Consider the following 12,652-nt stretch of genomic DNA (forward strand, 5'->3'; position numbering starts at 1 on the left):
TGAGGAACTTCATCAAAATATTTATGAATGCCCAGCTGCACAATGTCGACCAGATCACCCCTATCCAAATGCCAGCACTTTCAAAGAACTCTGAAAGATTATTTAGGTCAAACATACCTTTGCAGAAGTCATGGTGAATCTTCTTCAGCAAGACTTGTTCTTCTATATGCTTGATATTGTTATCTTTAATAATGTTTCCCACCATTGTGGTTCCTTCCAACTCTACAGTTCTATTATTTCCCCTTGAACATACATGTATGTTACTGTCACGACTTGGAACTTCATCTTGGCACACTGCCAGGTAGGCCAGGGGATCAGAACAGTTACACTAAGGGCTTGCCCATACTTCTTCTGGTGCCATTCCTAGAAAACACAGGTCTGAGTGATTTCCCCCTTGCCCTGCTCCTTCCCAAGGCAAATCCTTTGCTTTAGTGATAGATCATAACCAATGGCAATCCAGGGAAAACCCAAATTGCTGTTTGCTGCGATTGAATGCTAAAGAACAGTTTTCTCCTGGGGAAAAGCAGTGGGACAGGAAGAAGCGTGGATAAACCCTTACTCGCTTGTAATTTCCCAGATACCCCCTGGAACCCTTTTAAAATATTGGTTTGGTACTGGGTCCCCAAATGGTCTTCATGTAGTCTGGTAATCAAGTGTGGCTTTTAAAGGGAGCTTTTGGCCTAAATTAATTGTCATTGCTTACTACTCTTTCAAATTTTCACCTGTAAATTTTGAGTCTTTATTTTGCAGATATTTTATATTGTCCATAGTTGTAATTGTTTGTAGATTTGCTACCATTAACTTCAGGTTCTCCTGACATAAAGACAGGTTATACTGTAAATGTTTAAATAAATGCAAACATTATCATGGCTCCACCTTCCCCCTGCCCCGCCACAGGGTTTGGGGACATGCTAGTACCAGAGGCCTATCTCTTTTCACAGAACTACTTTTATCAAGGAGACAGCAAATAAATGTTAAGCCATTGTCTGTAGTCTTCGGTACATCTGTAGAAATTTAGTGAGTGTTGTTTTTTTCTGGCATGGTGAAAAGTAATTTGGAAATTTTCACCTGCTACATTCCTATGTGTCAGTAGAGTTTAAGTAGAGTTGCAAACTCTTGCAATACTTGATAAACCTGTGTAGAGTTCTAGAGGACCCATTAAAAGGCATGGGAAACCTATATTGGAGTTAAAGATTTAAGATCGCTGTCCCCTTGGCTTTTGTTTGTAAGAATTAGCTTCATTTTTGACTCAACATTTTAAAAACAAATTTGGCTTTGTTGGACTTTCTCTTCTTTTCCCAGCTCCCATACTTTTGTTGTTGTTTGGAAGCTATTTTCTACAAAGGAGCCTTGTACGGTTTAATGTTGTTTCTTCTGTAATGCTGTTTAATGTAGCAACACAAACCCTGGCAAGTGACCTGAATTTCGCAGATCAAACTGCAATCGCGTAGGAGACTCGGGGACCTGCAAACAAGAATGTTTTGCCTCACTCCTGCTGTTCTGTTCCCTGCCCATAATCCTAGTGCTCCCCCATCTGACCTTTCAGGCAATTTCTACAACTGATTCTTAGGAGCTCTCTAGGTGCGCTGCATGCCTACAAGTCCAGTGAGGATATTGCATGTGCACCATCTGATTAATATGTGGAGAATCTGAATCAGGCCTGCACAGCTCTGATGACCCACCAACCTGAAAGCAGCCTCCCAAATACCTGATAACCTCCCTGTTCCTGCAGAGAAAGGTGCTGATGAAGGATTTAGGCCCAAAGTCATTCAAGGCTTTGTAAGTCATTTATAAAAACTTTTATTCAGACCAGAAACTCAATGCAGATATTTAAGAATCAATGTGACATGATTTTGGCTGATGGCTCCACTCAAAAGTTGGACCACTGCATTTTATGGCGGCAGCAATTCCCAAGTTGTCTTCAAGGGCAACGTTACAGTAATGGGAGGATATCAGAGCATGGATTCCTGTGGCCAAGCTATCCCTGCTGAGAAATGCTGTAGCTGGAGACCTTTGCATCTCCACCAACAAGATGGTATCAAAGAGCACCCTAGACCATGTAACTGCACCTTCTGGGAAAGTGCAGCATATGAAAATCAGGCTGTTCCCCTAGTTCTTATAGGCTCATGAGGCATCAAGCTAGAGCATGCCACGTCTTATAAAGATTCAGTTTTAATTTATTCACCTTCATCCAACTCAGTGGCCAGATACCAAGTTATCAGTTTCCTCCAAGCATGCCTGAAGATGAACTACCACTGCCTTCTCAATCACCTTGATGAAAAAAGGATGAGAGTTGCTTAATGCTTCTGGGTCCATAGAGGTCTTCTTAAGGAGAAGGTACCCCACCACATCCTTCAAGGCCGTTGGTCCCTCCCCCCCTTCACTAAGGAAGCAGCAATCACTCTCTAGACCCACAATCTGCTATGGCTAACTCTAAGAAGCCAAGGTGTGCAAGTGCCAAAGGGGCAGGTGGTCAGCCACACATATTTCAGCAGCTTGTCCATATCCTCAAGATATAATTGTTGTTCTTAATAACAATTTGTCCCAGTTACTCAGTGTTTTGCATGAGATGAATTTCCCACCTGGATGCAATATCCCAACAGGAAATTGTGTTTCAACACCCCCTCCCTTAATAGTCACGAATAAACACATGTGCATTCATCTCACATTTTTACCATGTAAAAATTAATCCTGTGTGACGTAGCTTTTATTGGGGCTATTTCACACATTTTCTGTGCCCTTTGCCTTCAAACCATGTTTTCTGATGTTAACAGACTGCATTTACTGGTGATTCAATCTCTTCCTCTACATATCTTTCTACGTAACTAAACTTGGTTCCTTGGGATTTACCTATCCATCATTGCCTTCCTTCCCTTAGGCAGGATCAGCGTTGCCAGCAGGTAAATATCTGGAACAGAGAAATTTGGATTCCTTCAGAGACCTTGCAGAGTAGAAAGCTTCATTGCTTTCTATTCTGACCTTGGAAGCCACAGCTTGGCAAACAAAATAAACAAAGTCTAAGATTATCCTTTTAACGTTTGCTAGTAAGGGCCTGAAAAGAACCTATGGTCCTTATATTCCATGGGGTTTATCACAGATTTCACTGTGAGGTACTTTGCATGAATGGCTCATCTGAATAAGCAACTGTCTTTCCCTTTTGTGGTATACCATTTCCTTATGTGAATGTGACTTCAGATAAATTGGTGAGCAATGACTCAAGATCTCAAGTCAACTGGACTAGGGCTAAGAGGACAAGCAAATTCCTTTCAACACTTCTTAGGGCTCATCCACACTTGCCTTTTGCCCCACTCTTTCCAGGCATAGGTTTATGCTTAACAACACTATGTCCGAGCAGCTGGTTTTTGCTTCTTTAGCACTCAATCAGAGCCAACGTCAATTCAGGTTTTCTGTGGACTGTCATTTGCTCCGATTAAGCTTTAAAGAGCGAGTTTTCACAGGGAAAACTCTGGAGTGAAAAAAGGGGTGTTTAGTACACAGCTTTAAAGGGCAGACTCTGGCACAGTAAAATTATTAAGGTACAAACCTGTGTGAAAACTTTCCTGTAGGAGTTTTAGAACATAAATGATATTCTTTGTATGCTATAATTTACAATTGGGGGTTAGGCGCTTCATGAGGTAAATGAAGGGAAAGAGTAGAGCACGGGATCACCATCTGAAAGACTGGTTTAGCTTAGGTATTTACAGGAGACGGGTTTTTCAGTGCTGTCCTTGCAGCATGTAGTCCTGAAAGGAAGTCTAGCTTCTTCTTACCTCCAGCTGAAAACTGCTACCAAAAGAGTAGATTGCTGCATTCTTTTATGACCTCCCCTGTGAAACTGATGCAGTGGAACGATCTGATTTAGGATAACGGACAGGGGTCAAACCAGTTTGGGCCCACACACAGAAAAACCTGAGACTCCAGTTTGGGTGCATGGGGAGCTGACACACCCTCTTGCACCCTTGAGATGTGGCTAAACAAAAGCATTTATTCAAGTTAATAAACAACTGCAACAAGAAAATAGTAAAACGGATAAAAGCACATCAGCAACATCAGGTTCAAGAACTTCCCACCTCCTCCCAGTGTCTAGAGGAGCCGATGGAAGTCCATGTCATTCGGCTTTATTCATGCTTAATCTAAGAATCAAACTTCTTAGTTGGTTCTGCAAAATAAAATAGAATAAATTTGGTGACTGAAAGCAACATACATGCATGGGGGTCAATTCTAATGAACTTTCCTCCATCAATACAGTAAGATTCCAATGTTTCATAAGGCAACACAGGCTGAGGACAATATGAGGCAACTCTCCTGGTCCCAGGTACTCCATCTTTCCCATCTAGATTTGGGCCTGAAAGACCCATGGCACAGGGCATGTCTGTTAAGGCATCAGTCTTGGCTTTCAGTTCCCAGTCTTTGTAGAGCTTGAAGAAACATGAGTCTTAAGTCCAGTCTTAAATTGACAGGTTTTTTTTTTAAAGTAATGAATGTGTTAACCACAGCAAATCATGGCAAGTTCTTAAAGAAATGGGAGTGCCTGATCACCTCATCTGTCTCCTGAGAAATCTCTATGTGGGACAAGAAGCTACAGTTAGAACTGGATATGGAACAACTGATTGGTTTAAAATTGGGAAAGGAGTACGGCAAGGCTGTATATTGTCTCCCTGCTTATTTAACATATATGCAGAATTCATCATGTGAAAGGCTTGCCTAGATGAATCTCAAACCAGAATTAAGATTGCCGGAAGAAATATCAACAACCTCAGATATGCAGATGACACAACCTTGATGGCAGAAAGTGTGGAAGAATTAAAGAACCTTTTAATGAAGGTGAAAGAGGTGAGCGCAAAATATGGTCTGAAGCTCAACATCAAAAAAACGAAGATCATGGCCACTGGTCCCATCACCTCCTGGCAAATAGAAGGGAAAGAAATGGAGGCAGTGAGAGATTTTACTTTCTTGGGTTCCATGATCACTGCAGAAGGTGACAGCAGTCACAAAATTAAAAGACGCCTGCTTCATAGAAGAAAAGCAGTGACAAACCTAGACAGCATCTTAAAAAGCAGAGACATCACCTTGCCAATAAAGGTCCATATAGTTAAAGCTATGGCTTTCCCAGTAGTGATGTATGGAAGTGAGAGCTGGACCATAAAGAAGGCTGATTGCCAAAGAATTGATGCTTTTGAATTATGGTGCTGGAGAAGGCTCTTGATAGTCCCATGGACTGCAAGAAGATCAAACCTATCTATTCTGAAGGAAATCAGCCCTGAGGGCTCACTGTAAGGACAGATCGTGAAGCTGAGGCTCCAATACTTTGGCCACCTCATGAGAAGCGAAGACTCCCTGGTAAAGACCCTGATGTTGGGAAAGATGGAGGGCACAAGGAGAAGGGGACGACAGAGGATGAGTTGGTTGGACAGTGTTTCCAAAGCTACCAGCATGAGTTTGACCAAACTGCAGGAGGCAGTGGAAGACAGGAGTGCCTGGCGTGCTCTGGTCCATGGGGTCACGAATGGGACACGACTAAACAACAACAACAACATATTCCAGGCTTATGGAAAAGGTGAATTTAATGTTGACACAGATGGCCTAGAACACCATACAATAGGAAAAGTTCTGCCCAGCATCAATGAAGCCTGGTGGACAAAGTCCAATGGCCAGACTCGCCAAACATCTGGCTTTCGGAAGATGCATTCTATGCAAAATATTGCTGTGTAAATATTGCCTTCCAGACATCTCCTTATATAGGCCCTCATAATTTTTAAACATCAGATTGCTAAAGAAATTGTTTTGACTACCAGCCACCACGACTGCATTAATACTATGCATTTAGTGGACGTAAATTTTGTCATAATCTTTTATGCGAACGCTAAGATTTATGAGGCTGGACAGACCATTAAGTCATTTTTTTCTCCTTTAATAATGTCTCTGATTCAGTGAACTCAGATTTATGCTTTACACTATAGTGTGCTAACAGCTATTTTTTGGCTGGGAACTCAGCAGTAAATTTGAATTTAATAAAGTGACAATAGATCTCAGCATGAAAGAGATTAGGGCGCCAATTTCTTTTCTTCCTTCTTACTAAACAGAGCAGGAACGGCATGTAATCCATGCACTAAATTTAGCATTAAAAAGATATTTGCCACAATGCATTTGTAACTACACACACAAAAGGGGTTAGCATTTAATGCAGCGCCACTGCATGGCACTGGAGGTGGTGGACAGGGAGGGTCAGGGCACCCTCAGCTGTAATGGCCGTGGTTCTTCATAGTGGAAGCTATACTATCATGTGCTTTTGTCTCAAAATGTCTATCAAATGTATCACATTGTAATCCTGTCCTTCCGCCAATGAGCTCAGAAAACAGCAATCCTTTTATTGTCACAACAAACCTGCAAGGTTAGATACAGGTATGACTATACTTAAGCTATTCATTTCTGGAGGTGCTTTTTTCTCTTTTGCTTTGCATGCCTATTTGCATAGCCTAATTTGGGGTTCTGTCATACTAAGTGGTGATGAAATTTGAAAAATCTCATATATAGGTACTCTTGGAGATTTGGAGAGTGCATATTCTCATCTTTTGCACTTTATCTAGAAAGTTAGGAAATTCTACTACCATTCTTAGTGGCATTCCAGAAACACCTTATCACACACTAACACAGGTTGTATTAATTAGCCCCACCTTGTATTCTAAAGAAGTTTACTGATCTGTAAACTGAGCCCCATAATACAGCTCTTGCTATGTCCTCGGTGGGACAATTTTGCCCACACCTGTGACACACTGCAGTTCTACAGCAGGTATGAAAAATGTGGGCAGGTAATGGAACATAGCAAAGAGAAAAAAAGCAAGATTGTAGTTTTCTCTACCCAGAAAAAAATAATTAGTTTATTTGCCTAATCCTAGGGATTGACTTTTGTGGTTTCTAAAAGCACAAAGTACCATTCTTAGAATTATCACACATTTTATTTTACATTTTATTGCTTAAGGCTAGTATGACATCTGCTGTTACACTTCAGGTTTGCTTTGCAATTCTTATATCTATTTGGATGCTATGGTGCACTCAAAATGCATTTTACAAACTTCATGACCTTTACTGAAAGAAATGTAGTGGTAGAAGCACAATTTTCATTCAAGTGAGTAAAAAGTTATTGGAGATAGATAATATACCGAATCTACAAGTATTTGCTCCAAAGGTCTTGATTATTAAGAGCGACTATACACAGCTGTCTTCCTCCTCTGTGTTGCTATCCGTGTCTTAAAGGTAAAGGACCCCTGACCATTAGGTCCAGTCGTGACCGACTCTGGGGTTGCGGCGCTCATCTCGCTTTATTGGCCGAGGGAGCCGGCGTACAGCTTCCGGGTCATGTGGCCAACATGACTAAGCCGCTTCTGGTGAACCAGAGCAGCGCACGGAAACGCCGTTTACCTTCCTGCCGGAGTGGTACCTATTTATCTACTTGCACTTTGACATGCTTTCGAACTGCTAGGTTGGCAGGAGCAGGGACCGAGCAACGGGAACTCACCCTGTCGCGAGGATTCGAACCGCTGACCTTCTGATCGGCAAGTCCTAGGCTCTGTGGTTTGACCCACAGCACCACCCGCGTCCCATTCCATGTCTTACATCCTCCAATTAAAAAACTTGTGATGGAGGCCAGCCATATTCACAATTAGGTTTGTCTATTTGACATACCAGTTGACTGTGTTTGCTGTACAATGTATTCTGCCCATAAAGCCTGAACTATCCTTTGTTGTGGTCAAAAATGATTAATGAGAGTAGATAGTTTTGAACCACTGGAAAATGTGGTCACAGAATTTATGATGTCTAAGTGAACCTAAGACTGGATGTTGCAAGAACAGGTTAGAAGTGCACTTCAGTAAAATAAAATAGAAAACAACCTGATCTTCTAGTCTGTCTCTGCAGTGACCATTGGCCAGAACCCAGAACTTTCCACATGGAAACATTTTGTTGTGGGTCCCACTTGTGACACCTGCACCCCCCCCCCAATGTTGCAGTGTGGAGTTTCCTGTTCAGGGTTCCAGCCAGCCAGCAAAGCTCTCTTGGTCATATTAAGAAAGGTTTGGGTTTACTGCCCTTGGGTTTTTATTGTTGTTCCACAGACCTTGGGTTCTCCCAAACGTGCTGATACCTCCCTCTTGTACATGGATGACATTATTTTGACTATATAATGACTGACATTCAGAGACTGATTTCACTATAGTATTTTTGATGTTAAAATCAGATGCAGGAACAGGAGTATTTCCTTTGTGTGTTGATACATGGATAATGGTAGAGTAAAAGGAAACAGATGGAAGAGAGGGAACTTGATTCCTCTTCATTTTGTTGCTGGCCAGGGGGTGCCAAGCAAACAAAGCTGAATCAAATCTCCATTAATGACTGCACCAAATGTTGCCATTTGTAATGCACAATTTAGAATTTGCAAAGCATTGTTGGTGAATTGGATAAAGAGTTTTTGTGATGGTGGGAATTCTAATGATTATCACATTCAACTCTATCCTTAGTTTCCCCATTAGAACAGTCAACCTGATCTCTACCTTTGAGAAGACAGGCCACCCCCACCAGGTCCAGGAGCTGCCAGTCACCACTGAGTGTAAACAAATGTAAAGTGATGCATGTCAGGGCAAGAAAATCCTTGCTTTTACATATGTGCTCATAGAGTCTAGACTGGCGGTAGCTGACCAGGAACAAGGCCTTAGTGGACAGCTCAGTGAAGATGTCAACTCAGTGTGAAAAAGGTAAATTACATGCTAGGAATCATTAGGAAAACAACTGAAAATAAAACTGCTGATATCATAATTCCACTATAAGACAGTGCCCATCAAAACACTCACTAAATGACACGACTGAAAATTTTTAGAAACTGGTGGTGGCATCTTTGCTAAGTTATTTCCCTCAATAGGGGAAAAAGATGAGCAATTGGGAACTGTTTCACATCTTTCAACCTGGGATCACTCAGTGAAGTTTATTGGCAGATTTGGAGCAGGCAGGATAAAGCATTTCTTCACACAATGCACAATTATTGAATTAAACTGTCATAAAACATGGTGATAGATAGATAGCTTTTATTTTAGAAATGGACAAATTCATGAAAGACAGGTCTATCATCAGCTATTAGTGATGAAAGCTCAACAGAAGCTCCATGTTCAATGGTAGTATTCCTCATCAGGATTAGATGCTGGGCCAGGCAGTGGCGTAGCGTGGGGGTGCAGGGGGGCCCGGCCGCACCGGGCGCAACATCTGGGGGTTAGGGGCGCAAATCTACGGGTTAGGGGGCGCAAATTACTTGCCTTGCCCCGGGTGCTGACAACCCACGCTACGCCACTGGGCGCAACATCTGGGGGTTAGGGTTTGGGGCGCAAATCCACAGGTTAGGGGGCGCAAATTACTTGCCTTGCCCCGGGTGCTGACAACCCACGCTACGCCACTGGGGCCAGGGTCCCTTTCAACTCTACAACTCTAGGATCTGTGATCTAGGATCACTCCATGCCTTGCTTGTGAGCCTCCTGAGTGGGGGTGGGAAACAAAATGCTGGGCTGGGTGGACTTTGGATAGCTCCATTACAGCAAATATTATATTCTGATTCTCTGTAACATGCAAGTACTGATAAAAAGAACGCAATATTGGCTTTAGAATGTGTTTCGGTCTTAACAGTGTGAAACTCCCTCAGGCACGAACATGAGGCAATATCTCCAGCATTCAACATACTGAGGCTAATAGTTTGCCTTCCTCCTGCTCTGTGAAGACAAGGGTCTCCCCGCTGGTTGGCAGACCTTCTGTGCTCTGAAGCAATCTGGTACAACAAGCTGCACATTATCCTACTGCTTTGTTTGTATCCCTCTTGCCCCCCTAAAAATGCTGAATTAAATGCATCTGAAAACAACAATATAGTCAAGAGAACAATATAGTCAACTGTTGCTGACTTGCGATAAGTAATTCTCCTTTGGGCAACAAGATAGATAATGGAATGGAGAACTGGAACACACTACTGATAATTGCTTCGTGAGAGATGCACTGAAAACAATAAACCTAATTATATACCATGTAAGGATCCAAATTTGTGGTTAAGACACATCAGGGTCAGCACAGAGACTTCACTGAAAGCATCAGCCCAATGGCAGACAGAAATTTTAAAAGGTGATAGAATTGCTAGAGGAATTATGATGATGATAACAGTTTACTAAGCTTCCAGGAAATAAACTCAGATGGACATTCTTGGGATTCTACTATACCCTGAAAATTCAGACAACTTCAGTGCCCAACTTTGCATCTTTCTTTGTAAGCCAGTGATGATTTTACTATTGACAGCTTTTGTGTTCGTTGAGATGTACCCCCTGTGGGATTGCTCCCCCCCCCCTGAACATCACATTTCTCTCCCTGCTCTGCCATTTCCCTCACATACCTGTAAACACAAGACTAAGCCCTTAACTGTGTGCCTAAATAATGTTGAGTTGAAACGACAATGAGGCTAATTCCATGCACCCAAAGGAGATTTGGACTTGTATTTCTCAAACAGCTTCCCTTCCCAGAGATATTATTTCATGTTTCAATAGGAAGACCGAGATCTTAGTAGAGAGGGCAAAATTCTTAGCAAGGTTTAACGGCCCATTCTTCGTTATATTGAAGATGAATTGACAATACTAATAGTAATGTGATTATCATCATCTGTATTTTAAGACAGCAAGCTGATTCCTGTTTATATTCTAAAGGGCTAATTTTATTTTTGATATCATTGTTTGCACAAGAGCAATTTTGAGCAACGCTGATACACACACACAATGTGCTGCATTTTTTCTTTCGGTTGATTGAAACAAAATCGTGCTAAATGTGTTGGGGGAGCAATTGGAAGTAGGGGGTGTGACCACAGAGAGCAGCCACTAAAACGTCACTACATACATTTTTTAAAAAGCTCACTCAAAATGTGAATTCACAATGCACTTCACTCAGGTAATGCATGATTTTATGCTGGATTCCCTTCCCTCCTTAACTGGATTATCTGCAGACCAGGGAAATTTGAATTAACTGGAAGGAAGTGTAGGCTGCCACTTGGTTAAGGAGAACATCGTGTGGTCACTGACAAAAGAATTGAGCCACACTCTGGACACAGTGAAAACAGTGAGGTGCCTAGAAATAATAATACTGATTTCAGACCCTCCAAGTGTCCCTATTTTCCAGAGACATCCCTGATTTAGAGAAGCTGTCCAGGTTTCTGATTTGATGCCAGAATGTCCCAGGATGTCTCTATTTTCATTGGAAAAATGTTGGAGGGGATGGAGTTACCTGACCCTCCCAAGCTGTCTGAAGGCAATCCTGTGTAGGGAAGGTTTTCAAAAAATGTATTTAATGTTTCATTATGTTTTTATATATGTCGGAAGCTGCCCAGAGTGGCTGGGGCAACCCAGTAAGATGTGTGGGGTATAAATAGTAAAATTACCGTTGTGGAATGGGTTGTCCCTATTTTCATCGAAGAAATGTTGGAGGGTTTGCAATTTTGTTATTTATACCCCGCCCATCTGAATGGGTTGACACAGCCACTCTGGGTGACTTCCAGCATAAACAAATACATAGTATGTTCCAACAAATATTCACAACTGATTTGAAAAGTAGGGAGTGTCTTCTGTTCTTTCCTAAAAGACATCTAACCCCCCTTTTGCCATTTTTACTTATTAGTTGCAATAGAAGTTACTTGTTTCTTTCTTTCTTATAAAATTATGACTGATGCTGAACTAGAGAATCTCAGAAGAAATTAGAAGTTGTGTGAGACATCATAAACAATTCAATCTATATTCTGTCAGGTGAGCAACACATGGCAGAGCCATCCAACAGAGGAAGATATATCTCTTAATCAAACACAAACCTCGTTTATCGCCACTTGAACTTGAATTAATAAGAGCTGCGCCTTCTCTTCTGCCCAGGGGTTCCTCCCGTGAAACAGGGAAGCTTCCAGAACTAGCAGTGGCATTACAATGGGCTTAATGTGGATCCTGAGCATCCTCTAGCACCATCTACCAGTCTTCCTAAGTAATTCACAAAATGCACGGTTTCTGCTTCTGCGATATTGTGGGTCTTTTAAGAGAGGAAAAACTCTTCTCAAAAATCTGTTAGACTTTACAAGATATCTATCAGCATATCCTGAAGAAATATTTCCAACAGTGAAGCAGGATAATGCAGCAATTTACATGTTTACGTACTAATTCTGATCCCAGAATTTGCATGAATGTAATTTAACAGCAATTACAGCAGTACCTCTCGTTACATACTTAATACTTAACATCCTGCCCTGAGACAAAGTGGTATAAAATGAGTTGTAAAATTTTGGAATAGATTTTCTACAAGATCTATATACAGTGATACCTCGGGTTAAGTACTTGATTCGTTCCGGAGGTCTGTTCTTAACCTGAAACTGTTCTTAACCCGAAGCACCACTTTAGCTAATGGGGCCTCCCGCTGCTGCCACGCCATCGCCGCACAATTTCTGTTCTCATCCTGAAGCAAAGTTCTTAACCTGAGGTAATATTTCTGGGTTAGCGGAGTCTGTAACCTGAAGCGTATGTAACCTGAAGCATATGTAACCCGAGGTACCACTGTACCACAATTGTAGTCATATTAATGGGGTGCCAAACTAAAACATATGATTTTTTAA

General features: G+C 41.7%; 1 long non-coding RNA gene across 2 annotated transcripts; it reads right to left on the bottom strand.

Moving 5' to 3' along the window:
* Positions 1-1,837: 1,837 nt before the first annotated feature.
* On the bottom strand, positions 1,838-12,248 carry LOC309516420. Of its 2 annotated transcripts, none has more exons than XR_014212901.1 (3): positions 11,867-12,248; positions 4,071-4,159; positions 1,838-2,908 (listed from the first exon to the last, which is right to left on the bottom strand). It is a non-coding gene; the product is annotated as an uncharacterized lncRNA (long non-coding RNA). The 2 variants fall into 2 exon arrangements; XR_014212902.1 differs by lacking the exons at positions 1,838-2,908; positions 4,071-4,159 and adding exons at positions 9,109-9,187; positions 9,438-9,515.
* Positions 12,249-12,652: the final 404 nt, after the last annotated feature.

This window comes from Podarcis vaucheri (genome assembly GCF_965113315.1).
Source record: "Podarcis vaucheri genome assembly, chromosome: 13".
NCBI classification, from domain to species: domain Eukaryota; kingdom Metazoa; phylum Chordata; class Lepidosauria; order Squamata; family Lacertidae; genus Podarcis; species Podarcis vaucheri.